Below are 13,011 nucleotides of genomic sequence, written 5' to 3' on the forward strand. Positions count from 1 at the left end.
ATTAAATTCAGGGTATATGTTAGATGTTTAATATCACTACTTAGTTGAACGTCAATTTTCGCCTAAGAGTATGCAATTTTTTGAATATTTGCTTAGAAGCTAAGTATTTGTTTACAAAACGCATTATTTTGATTAAAATGTTACATTACCAGGAAATGTATGAACACTTTATGTGAAATAGTGAGTAGATAGTGCTGAATATGCCAAGCTAGCAGCCTATATGTATGCTAATGTACACATGAAAGCAATTATGGTAATGATGTGATAGCCAAGCCCATGAAATTATACAAGCATCTCGGTGTTTTCAAACAAAATTTAGAAGCAACTACAATGTAACAGCATATTATATTAAGCGCCTAAATGTGTGCTACGTACATTTCTTAAAAGTGTTCAAAGTAATTAGATGTTCAAAATGGAAGACTTCATATTGCTAAATTATTCAAATGCTCGGCAATAGCAAAATAACGGATTAATATGTTTAGCGCTTAAATGTATGCTACACATATTTTTCAATGAAAGCAAAAATAGGTAGAAGTTAGAAAAATGAAATTGCATTCCTATATTACTAAACTATTCGGTAGACGCAAAATAACGAAGTTATATAATGAACCCCTACATGTATGCTACCCACTCTTATTGATAGAAGGTATTTTAAATTAAAAAAAAAACTTTACATTAAAAATTTACTTGAAATTGAATTGAAATAAAAATTGTGGTTTATTTGCATAGGCATTGCTAAATTATTAAATTCACTGTTTTCAAATTCCCTGCAATTTTCTTAATTTACCCCGCTGTCGTTGTGTGCAGAATTTCATTAAAATTTTAATCTCTTTCTGCTACAACTGACTGCCACGTCCTTGTCTTCATTAAAATGCTTGTTTTCTGTGCATTTAATCCATTATTTGTTGTAATTTTTCTTTTTTTTTTTGCTTTTAATATCTCAGCTTAAGAATTGCAATCAAGTTCTTTTAAGAATTTACATTCCCTGCAAGAGTGTAGCCTTTTATTTTTATTTTGCTGCAAATGGCATACATTTGCTGCCTTTCACTTGTCAAATACACAAGCGTGTGCAATTATTCATGCGCTAAGACATTGACACACAGTCATATGTGGCAAGTGGGATTGAATGTATAACTGTACATTTGTACGTGCAACATAAATTTTATTTATTGTTGTTAGGGTGGCCAGTAAGTAATTGATGTTGTGGAGTATTAAGTCCAGAAAGGCTTATTACAACTGAATTTAGATTTAATTAAATATACATATGTAGTTACTATAGATAATAATGAATTAATATTTTTGGCGCCTAAATGTATGCTACACACAAATTGATGGCAGGTATTTGGAATTATAAAACGAATTTCCATTAAAATTTTTTTTTCTTAATTTTTATTAATTTTTTTTAATTTTAACCTTTTATTAATTTTAATTTAATTTTTATTTTTATTTAATTTCCAGTATTAATTTTCTTTAGTTAATTTCATTTTATTATATTTTTAATTACATTAAAAATTAATTTTACTGTGACTTTTCCTTAATTTAGATTTAAATTTTAAACTTTTTAACTCTAATCTTTATTTTTAATTTTTGTTCTCAAATTAATTCGAATTTTAAGTTTAATTTTAATGTTAATTCTAAATTTTGTTTGAATTTTAATTTTACTTTCAGTTTTAATTATTGTAATTTGAATTTCTTTGAAATAAAGTTTAATTTAATTTTTAATTAAAATCAAGATTTTATTAATTTATAATTTTTATTTTAGTATTACTTTATTATTAATTTAATTTCAATTTTAATGTTAATTTCAAATTACCTTTTTTTTGATTTTAGTAATATGTTAATTTTTTAGTTTTATTTAATTATATGATTATTGCTTTTAATTTTAATTTGAATTTGATTTAATTTTTTTAAGTTTTAAGCTTACTTTTACATTTTTCTAATTTTAATTAATTTTAATTTTAAATCTTTATTTTAATTCTTAGCTTCAATTTTTAGAGTTTTATTTTTATGTTACAATTTTAATACTAATTTAATGTTGTTATAATATATTATTAATTTGAAATCGAATTCAAATTTAATTTTATTTGTTTTGTTTTCTTAAATTTAAATTTGCTTTCAATTTAATTTTAATTTTACTTTAATAATATTTTGGAATTTTTAGTCAAAATGTGGATTTTAGTTTTAATGTCATTTCTCTTAATTTTAAATTTTATTTTTTTTATTTAAATTTAACTTTAATGTTAATTATAAATTTTTTTTTTAGAATGTTAATTTAATTTTTAATTATTGTAATTTGAATTTTTTGTGAATAAAATTAAATAATTTAATTTAAATTAAAATTTTACTTTACTTTTCCTTAATTTTAGATTTAAATTTTAAAATTTTTAACTCTAATCTTTATTTTTAATTTTTTTTTAAAAATTTAAATTAAAATTTTACATGTTAATTTAATTTAATTTAATTTTAAATTTTAGCTTAATTAATTAATTTTATTTTTAATATAATTTCATTATTAAATTTTAATGTTAATTGTAAATTTAATTTGAATGTTGATTTGAAAATTAAATTATTAATTTTATTTAATTAATTAATTATTTTTAATATAATTTCAAATTAAATTTGAACCATTAATTTCAAATTTAATTGATTTGAAAATTAATTTAATTAATTTAAATTTAAATATTAATTTTTTTAATTTTAGTATTTATTTTAATTTTTAAGTTTATTTTATAGCATTTAATGATTCTAATTTGAATTTGAAATAATGTTTTTGGTTTTAAGTTTTAGTTTAAGTTTAAGTTTAAGCTTAAGCTTAAGCTTAAGTTTAAGTTTAAGTTTAAGTTTAAGTTTAAGTTTAAGTTTAAGTTTAAGTTTAAGTTTAAGTTTAAGTTTAAGTTTAAGTTTAAGTTTAAGTTTAAGTTTAAGTTTAAGTTTAAGTTTAAGTTTAAGTTTAAGTTTTAGTTTAAGTTTAAGTTTAAGTCTAAGTTTAAGTTTAAGTTAAGTTAAAGTTTAAAACATTATTTTTGTAGTTTAAAATTTGATTTTTAACTTTAATTTAAAAACTAAATTCAGTCTTAAGTCTGATAATTCTCTTTATCTTTAGTTTAAATATTGAGGATAACCCTAAAATAATCAAAAAATAACCATTTATCTTTCTCTCTACTGGGCAGTTCTTACTCCTAAGAAAAGCAACACAACTTTTACAAGTATGCACGTATCTAGTCGAACACTTGTACACAACTGCCACACATGCTCGTAGATGAATGCATTTTTAATGAACTTGAGCTCATTTTACGATTTTTCATTGCTGATTTCACTCATTCACTGCTCACTACCATTACCACACACACACACACACTCGCACATCTACAACTATAAACAACCTAACTGTTGGCAGCCAGCTGCGAGTGACGAGCCACGTCCTTTATTACATACATACAAATGCCTGCCGGCTGACTGATACTGCTGCCGAGCAACTTTCTTACATTTTTCCTTACGAAAAACTTTACACGCTGCTTTTTCTGATTTTTTTCGCATCCTTAACTGGTCGAAAAAGGCATTTTAAATGAGTTACAATTTTGCACACACAGTTTTTATTCTGTCTGCTAGGCGCAAGGGAGCGATTTCTAGCTGACTCCATGCGTCGCCGCGCTGTGCTGCGCAACTTTCTTTAGCAGATCACAAATGCTTATGTGTATGTGTGCCACACAACTGTGTGGTATTACCGTTAAGCTGCACTTTTACATTCAGCGCATGTGTTGGTATTTAAGGCGCGAGGTGTATAAGCGTTAAAACGAATGAGTGAAGCGAATGGTAAGCGTATTGCAGATGAGTAACCTTAATCACCGCATACGTATACACAAACTGTTACAATGTCATATGTGTGTGTGTATGTATGTTGGAGGATTATATCTCAATGCGCCTTAAGTTATGCTACAGCTGCTGGGTATGGCAATATAAATGTATATCTTATCTAGCTAACACAGTGCAGCAATTTATATGCAAGTGAGCGTTTGTATGTATACGTGTGTGTGACATCAATATTGCTGTGTTGAAAAATGATAAATTGCTGACATTGTGGTTGTAGAGCGCAATATGCAATTGCAATTTTCGTTGCCAACACATATACACATAGATAATATAATTCAAACTCACACACATATTTAAAGTTTTAAACCTATCTATATATAAATATATGTACAGGCACACATAAAAACATATTGAATATTAGATATTTATATATATCCCACATGAGTTGGTACCGCGTTCCAGCGCTTAAGTTAAAAATAAAAGCAAAATTCTAACTCCTGCCTGTAATTGATGAGCAAAATATGAGACGTAACCAGTCAGGCGGTCTCTCGTGTGTAATTTGAGCTGCTTAAGCGAGTGGTATGCTTTTTATGACGCTCACTTTAATGACGGTTGAAAGAAATATTGTCGAACTCAGTGGCGTAAATGTCACATATAATGAAGATTTAGTTGTGACAGTGGAATTAAAGCAAAATATATTTATACATAAATAATAAAGAATGGAAGAATGCAATCAGAGTCGCTGGAGGCTAGATCAAATTTCAAAGAAAACCAAAGCGAAGCATGTTTTGATGGAGTAATGAAATGATTGAAAGAATACAAGAGCAAGACTTCGGTTTAATATTGCGGATTACTTGAAATTTTCTTTCAAAAGGCTGTTGAGGCAATAGTACGCGATTAGGGTCATTAGAAAGTCTTCCTTTTATATCAGGAGATCCGCATAAGCTAGAGTCCGCTTTGGTATCAATACCGCCGAGCTGAGGATGAGAGCGACGTTAGAAATGACGGTAAAACTTCCGCCATTTTTTCACCAACATGACAATACGTTCTGTTTTCGGCGATCAAAAAACCGCCAGCAGTTTGGCCGTTGACATACATGACTTCGAAAGTGTAGGCAATCAGATATAGCTGAGAAGTAGGTTAGGCGGCTTTTACCGCTGTCTACGCCATTAAAGAAGAAGGTTATGTTATGTAAACAGGTCTATCTTAACAGAGCTCTGACTTGGACAGCTTAGAACGACGCCTGTTGTTGGGCCTCAAATTTCTATATAATTGACTATAACACTCTTACAAATCGACAAATAGCTTTGATCCTATCACAATTTTGTTGAGACGTCTTATGTTTCTTCGACTATGTCTTCTGGTTCGCGGAAGTAAGACTGGTAATATGTTTCATGGAGGAGAAAGTGTCTGGATGTTTCCATTTTACCCTTCTACATACAACTTTGATCACTAGCGTCTGACAAGATTTCTAGTCATACCCCTACGACTGCGGCAAGATGAACTTTGGTAAGCGCAAGTACTATAGTTCATAGATCTCGGATCGTCTACTCTAAATCAATAAGATCTTACAGTCACAAAGTTGGTCGTCGATCAACGCCTGCTAAGCGCACGCGAGGCCCATTGCTTCAGTGCTAGCCGGGAGTATGATGATGAAGACACTCCTTGACTAACTTTGAGCATACAGTTCGAAGATAGATCGACTGACCTGCCTTCTCTCTGTCTTCACATTACAGAAATAAAAACTTGTGTACTTTAACGACACGGTCCCAAGGTCTTTCAAAGAAAATAGTGATAACAAGCAATCTGTTCTAAGACACAGTCGGTTCCAAGTATGTTAACTGAATGGATCCGAATGTTTGTTTTGGAATGGCCAAAGAATGCGTTTATCATAAATATTTGGAAAATATTACATAAGTCTTGAAAATATCTTGGTGACAGGACAACTACTGGGAAAAATAGAGAAATACTTGTATATTGGTAATATTCCATTAAGTCAATTGCAGCTGAGAGACTAAGAGATCTTTGTCGAATCCTTTCTGTATACATTTAAGAGAGATGTACCATATTAAAAAGGATACAACGAAGTACGGTGGTAAAGAGTTATGTCCATTTCCACTCAAAGTATTTATTAACTAAGACGTCGTTACTGCTTGTAATGAACTCTTTCATTCTACTTGTCACATAGGAACCCGGATAGAAAAGATCTCCTTTATTTGGCCGTTAATCAATAAGTAGCGAATACAGGGGCAAGGACTTTAAGAAAAGAAAGAAAAAAAAATCGGCAAGCAACGAGTTGTGATCAGAACCGTCTGAATGGTGAAGTTTACTGGTGTTTAAGGGGCTATACCAGTGTAACGCATGAAAAAGTAGGCGATTTTCGACTCGATGTTTTGAACTTCTTTGGACGTTATAAAGTATACCTTCAGCTATATTTTAAGATTTATTTTTTTATAAAAATATTGAAAAATAACGGAGTTATTTGCTATCTTCGAAGGTGCCAAAAAAAAAAAGTACCCCAACTGCTGGCATGATTCTGACCAAATAAGTAGCTGAAACAAAAAAATTCAAAAAGTTTATTAAACTTCAATATATTTCCTATACAATTAACTACGATCTTTGAAAAATTTTAAAAATTAACAAAATGGCGTAATTTTGAAAAAAATTTCGTTTTTATTTAAGTAAAAAATGGTCATTTTTTTTAAAGCGAAATTGACAATTTTCAACCAATCAAAAAGAGCGTAGGTCATTGTATAGCAAACTATACTCAGTTTTAATTTGAAGCCGATCGGTTAATTTGTCATTGAGTTATGATGTCAGCAATTTTGAAAAATGTTATTTCGAGAAAAACGCGTTTAAAGTTTCTCTTATATATGTTTCTACCTCCGAGCGGTCGCTTTTTAGAACGCCGCCATCCAAAAATTAATCAAGAAACGGTCTTGCCAATTTCACAAGATATTTTTAAAAACATAAACTATCGAAAAAAAGCAAAAAAAAATTTTTTTTGAAACTGTCACACTGGTATGGCTCCCCAAAGCTCTTTTAATGGGAGAGGTAGTTTCTCTTTTGCGGAAAACAATGTGAGCTGCAAATTGTCTACAGCTTATAACTACGCATAACCGAAGCTATCGTCGCCTATTCACTCAACGAGTGAGGAATAACTTGTATATCACCGTTCTAGTAAAAAAGGGTAGCCTGATGTTACAAAAGGGCTGTAAAATCAACATCTTTTGAAATCATTATCTTCCAGCATTCTTCGTTGTTGGAGATACATCATATATATATATTTCCCTTGAAATTTCTCAAGTAAATAACTAAGTTTTCCTTTCTGAACTCTGAAAATTTTGGTATGAAACTAAACTAATTGGTATGAAACCCGACTAGATGAATAGAATAGAAATCGGTATGAAACCAGACTAGATGGCACAGAATAAAAATAATGAAGACAGTGTCGAATCCACGATTTTAGCACAAAAATAATTCAAACTCAGAAACATTTACGAAGTAACATCAATATTAATGACAAAAAATGTTAACTTCTTACCAGAACTTTGATCGGTTAGCCTATATAGCAGCTGTGTACACGCCGTAAACGATCTAAAAAATTTCTTCGGAGATTTCGTGAAGTTATCTCGTAAATTTGAACATTTTTCGATACAAGCATCCATGTATATACTATATGGTACGATATATGAGCAGCATTTCAGCATAAACATTGTAGGATCTCTGACGCTTCTTTTTGAGTGTTACAAACATCGTTGCAAACTTAATATACCCTGTTCAGTGTACAAAAATATATTGGAAGGTAGAAATTCGTAGGAAGGAAAAAGAAATAAAGGAAATTCAGGATCCACTGCTGAATGTAGGAAACGCAAGTCAGAAGTAAATGGAAAGTTCGATCTCGTAACGTTGTTAAGATGAAGGTGTCTTTGGTATATAAGGAGAAACCATATAGAACGGGCTAAGTTTTGTTCACTGCCAGCTATCCCTGAAACTATAGTAGTTTCAAAAATATCAATAATAAGCCATTGTACTCATTTATGAATGAAAGAAATTAATATTTGAATATTTTCGCCGGTTCTCAGGCCATTTGATACAATCAACTGTGTACTACTTTGACTTTGTCGTCTTGGTTCTACATATTTCTTCAAAATGTCATCTTCTAGACGCATAAGTCGCAATAACACCCTTAAGTAAGCGCCATAAGTAAATAGTTTGGAGAAACGCATATATTTCCTTATACATGCGTCTAAGGTATTGGCAGCCAACTCACAAGTGCATGACAATTAGCGGTTCAACGGAGCATTCAAATAAATGGCAAGAGATTAATGGCATTTATTTTTCATTTCCACAACAATCTGGTAGCAATTTCGGCAAATTTACAGAGTGCAAGGGTTAAGCAAAGGCGCTGCATGCGAGCATCTATTATTGTGTGTGTGTGTGTGTCGGCACATACGGGTTGTGGACTGCAGGCTAGTGGATTGCCAAAAAGGAAAGAGTGCGCGCTGCCATGTTATGTTTATAACGGTATTGGCGTTGTTGGTGGCAGTTCAATTTGTTGGCTGGCAGTAGCGCTATTGCAAGTACAGTGCCTGCCACTGCGCGCTTGCCAAAGAGAAATTTATATTTGTTTTTTTTTAGGTGCTGCTTCCTTTGTTTTTGGCGCAGCAGTTGGAAAGACAACAAGTTTTTGGCCTCAATACACGTAACGGTATTGTGAAAACCCATCTCTGTGTGTGTGTAAGTAGATGTATTTGTGTGTGTGTGTGCTGCTTTTTACAACTCGACCAGGCCTTTGCTACAACTTGGCATGACCGCGGGTGCAAAGGATTAACTAATATATGAGGCTAACGTGCGGTGGTCTGCGCAATTCCGCCATTTTTTCAGCTACTCGGAAAGTACAAAAGTTTCCATTGCACAAAAAAGAAGGAAAAAATAAAGGAAAATCGAAAGAAATTGCTGCTGGTGTCGAATAAAAATTTGGTGGCCGGCGATTGTACGCCTTTGTGGGGCAACAATAATATTAGAAAGTGCACACAGACACATATGTACACATATACAAACAAATATGCACACACTCATATGATTACACATATGTACGAATACATGTACATGCTACACATGCTGGCAGCGCCCGGTTGGCTTGCCACACTTGCTAAATTGTTGCCTTTTTCTCGAAAATTGTTCGCCGCTCTCAAAGTAATGCTGCGCGCGTTGAGTTTGATTGCACCAAAGTAACTAAGTGAGGGATTTAGGAAATTGCTAAAGCAAATATATAACTCCCTTGGGTTGCATTAGGCAGATAGAGGCACACATATTGCACATACACAAGCGCACTTAAATGTATATGTATGTATAGGTAAGAGTAGCCATACGTGCTGCTCATATTTCGCTCTTGGCTTTACGCTTTTTCACAGCTGCCAAAGTTGCTAAAAAGCGTGTTTCCTTTGTCTGCGGTTTGACCTGTTTTTGCTGTTGTTCTCTGCCTTCTATGGCAGTGTTTTCTTCTTTTTTTTGATAGTTTTTCATAAAGGGGGAAGGGATTATGTGTACGGCGTTATATTTCATGCAATGGAATTGTTTGATGAACGCGAACTAAAGACCGGGTGGTTGAGTTGGTAAAACTACATGAAATTAAAAAAAAAGTACACCGTAGCTGGCATAAGGTACCACAAATAAAGAAGTTTTCATACTAATGCTTGGTTTTGAACGTTCAGTTTGTATGTTAGCCATATGATATAGTAGTCCGATATGGAAAATTTTTTCGGATATCACTGAATATACTTAGACAAGAAAGCGTACCAAGTTTCGTGAAGATATATCATCAACTTAAAAAGCTTTTCATACAAGAACTTTATTTTGATCGTTCAGCTTGTATGGCAGCCATAGGATATAGTGATCCGATTTGCAAAATTCCTTGAAATATTTTTGAGTTTTCTTCGAGAATAATCCATGCCAAATTTTGTGAAAATATCTCGTCGACTTAAAAAGTTTTCCATGCAAGAACTTTCTTTTGATCGTTCAGTTTGCTTGGCAGCTATATGATATAGTAGTCCGATTTGGAAAATTCCTTGAAATATTTTTGAGTTTTCTTGGAGAATAGTCCATGCCAAATTTCGTGAAAATATCTCGACAACTTGAAAAATTTTCCATATAAGAACTTTATTTTGACCGTTTAGTTTGCTTGGCAGCTATATGATATAGTAGTCCGATATGGAAAATTCCTTGAAATTTTGTGGCTTTGTCTTGAGCAATAATTCATGCCAAATTTCGTGAGAATATCTCGTCAACTTAAAAAGCTTTTCATACAAGAACTTTATTTTGATCGTTCAGTTTGCTTGGCAGCTGTATGATATAGTAGACCGATCTGAACAATTTTTACTGTGATTACAGCGATGCTTTTCATAATATATTTCTGCCAAATTTCGTGAAAATATTTTGTGAAACATAAACGTTTGCCATATAAAACATTACATTCTACAGTGTTCCGATATCGGGGATTCCGAAAAATGATAAGTTTCTTTGGGACAAAAGGTGTATGCTAAATTTTAGAGCAATATCTCATAAACAGAGGGACTCTAGTATTTTTGAAAGTCCAGATGATTTAGAAAAGTTTTCTTCGCGTATTCACAAGCATATTTTTGCATTAACAAGACCTGACAGCCAAGCGAGTATTTTCGAAAGCTGCCGTAAAAAATATCAAACAGAAGTTGTATTTTCCGCGTGCTCAAAGCACTTTCAATATCAAATCATTGTTAAAAACCCCTTCAACATTAAAATTAACGCTAAACTGTAGAATTTACCGTTCACTCCTAAAAGTATGCTACACTGTAGCGCCTATTTGCGGCGCCGCAGCGCACTACACGTCCATTATGTGCGTAATAAATTCACTTTTAGTAAATTTTTGACATTAACATTTTGAACGATACAAAAAAACGCAAGCGAGCGGCAGCAGTGGAAGCGTAAAAAAGTAAGAAAGAAATATTGAAAAACGCTGAATGTATACGGATATTCCCCGTTGCGCTTAAGCGCCAAAAAATATGCAATCAAACTTTATTGCCACCAATAAAGTGTATGAAAAAGGCTTTTCGTCGGGAATTCGCAGCTATCGGGTTAATGGAAAAAACGATTTTAGTTTTTTGGATTTTTTATTTTGATGTTTTTATTTCTTTTGAAGATTGTGAAGTGTGGCAGTGGAAAATATGCGGTAAAAAGTGATTTGAGTGGAAGGAAAAATATTTATGATAAAAATGCTGGAAAGTATGTGGATATTACAAGTTTAAATAAAAAAAACATATTTTTAATGTATGGAAAGTGGCATAAAAAATAAAATTGGTTTACAACTTATCATTACAAAAAAAAAAAAAACAAAACAAATTGTTAAAAATTCCCCGCTGAACTTTTCCGTGGGTGTAGACTGGTAATATACCTCAGTATCACCAGCAAAGCAGGGCCGAATTGGTAACAGTTCGCCTCTATTGTAGTTGGGAGGTATTTACTTAAAATCTAACCTCTTAACTGGTTGGTCATTGCAGCTATTGAGCATGCAGATTATGAGGAGCTGGATCAAGTCATGCGACCCGAAATAAGATAGCCTTATTTAAACCAAGGGGAGGTATGTCTCTACACTCTTCTTCTTCTTCTTCTGGACGTGCTATTAAGCAATCCAGGTCCGTCATCGGACCCAATGAAGATGACAGATGATGATGAGCGATCGGTCTAGCTATATAAGGTCGTAATAACCAAGGTTGAGTAGGTTTACCGGTTGAATATTCCATCCCGACCAAGGGCAAGGGGACTGCAACCCGAATCTGTCTACTGAGGGTTGAAGATTCGTCAAGGCCTTCAAAGTCCAGGACGGCCATCGACATCAACTGAAGATTAATACGTCAATAAAATTAAGGAATTGGTGCTTGGGACTCGACGATTAACGGTCAGAGATCGTTGGAATATCAGAAGGATCAGTGAAAACCATTTTGAAAGATCATTTGGGCCTAAGAAAATCACTAATTTTTTTCGAAAAACAGCGTCACGTTAACGAATGTAAAACCATGCATTCCGACTACCAGTTTGTCATAAAGCATATTATTACTGGCGATGAGTTTTGGATCTATGGTTACGACCCAGAAACAGACGATCAAGTGGCCGAATATTGTGGTAAAGGTGAGCCAAAGGCGTAAAAGCCACGTCAAAGCAGGTCTAAATCAAGATTATGTTGACAGTTTTCTTCGACTAACGAGGTTTGGTGCACTCTGAAATCCTTCCGAACGGCCAAACTGTCAACAAAGAATACTACTAAAGTTCTATGCGTCGTTTGCGCGAAGCTATTTGCAAAAAGAGGCCGGAATATGGGCCGAAAATTCTTGGTTTTTGCCGCAAGATAATGCACCATCGCATACTGTATTGATACTTCGAGAGCTGCAACCACCGTATTGGCCTGATTGAGCTTCTTGCAACTTCGCAAATTCAAAAAACTGCTCCGGGAAAACCGTTTTGAGTCAATTGAGGACATTAAACGTGAGACGCTACGCGCGTTGAAGACTGTTACGGAAATTGACTTTAACAACTGTTTTGAGGATTGAAAAAACGTTGACACAAGTATGTATTGTGTTGGGTTACTTGAACAGTACTAAAGGCGATCACTTTGAGGAAGACGACTTAGATTTTTCTAGAATAAAATAAGATTTTTAATATTGTGAACAAAGTCTTACTATTTTTTGCTCATAGTATTAAAAAATAGTTTTTTGGATCTATAAGACAACTTTATGCTGATGAAATTAAATATTTCAAAACTAAATTTTAAAATGTTTAGAAGCGAACTTTTCAAAAAAATAGTATAAATATACCAAAAAAGTTAAAAAAAAAAAAAACATATTTTAAGTCGCTATAAAACCAGTATGTTGCATGAAAAAGTATTAACGGTAAATATTTATTAAAAAATATGTGAACAATTTTTGTCGTCACATATTTTATGCGCGCTTTGTTGGCAATAATTCTGCCACAGCAGCACAGCTGAGCTGCGCTTGCATTTTACATTAGCTGATGCTGCCATATTTTTCATATATTTCAGCGAACTTTAGCTGGTTGCAAGCCAAATTCGGCGAACACACACGTACCGCAAATGGCTAATGCTGACAAGCAATGCATGGCCAATATTGGTTTATTGCTAACTAAACTAAACGAAGCTAGAATAAGGCAAGA

At 32.8% G+C, this 13,011-nt stretch overlaps 1 protein-coding gene across 1 annotated transcript in view; it reads right to left on the reverse strand.

Annotated features, from left to right (window-relative positions):
• LOC120774933 overlaps positions 1 to 13,011 on the reverse strand; it is a 215,960-nt gene that overhangs the window by 99,517 nt on the left and 103,432 nt on the right. The window lies entirely within an intron of this gene.

This window comes from Bactrocera tryoni, chromosome 4 (genome assembly GCF_016617805.1).
Source record: "Bactrocera tryoni isolate S06 chromosome 4, CSIRO_BtryS06_freeze2, whole genome shotgun sequence".
NCBI lineage: Eukaryota > Metazoa > Arthropoda > Insecta > Diptera > Tephritidae > Bactrocera > Bactrocera tryoni.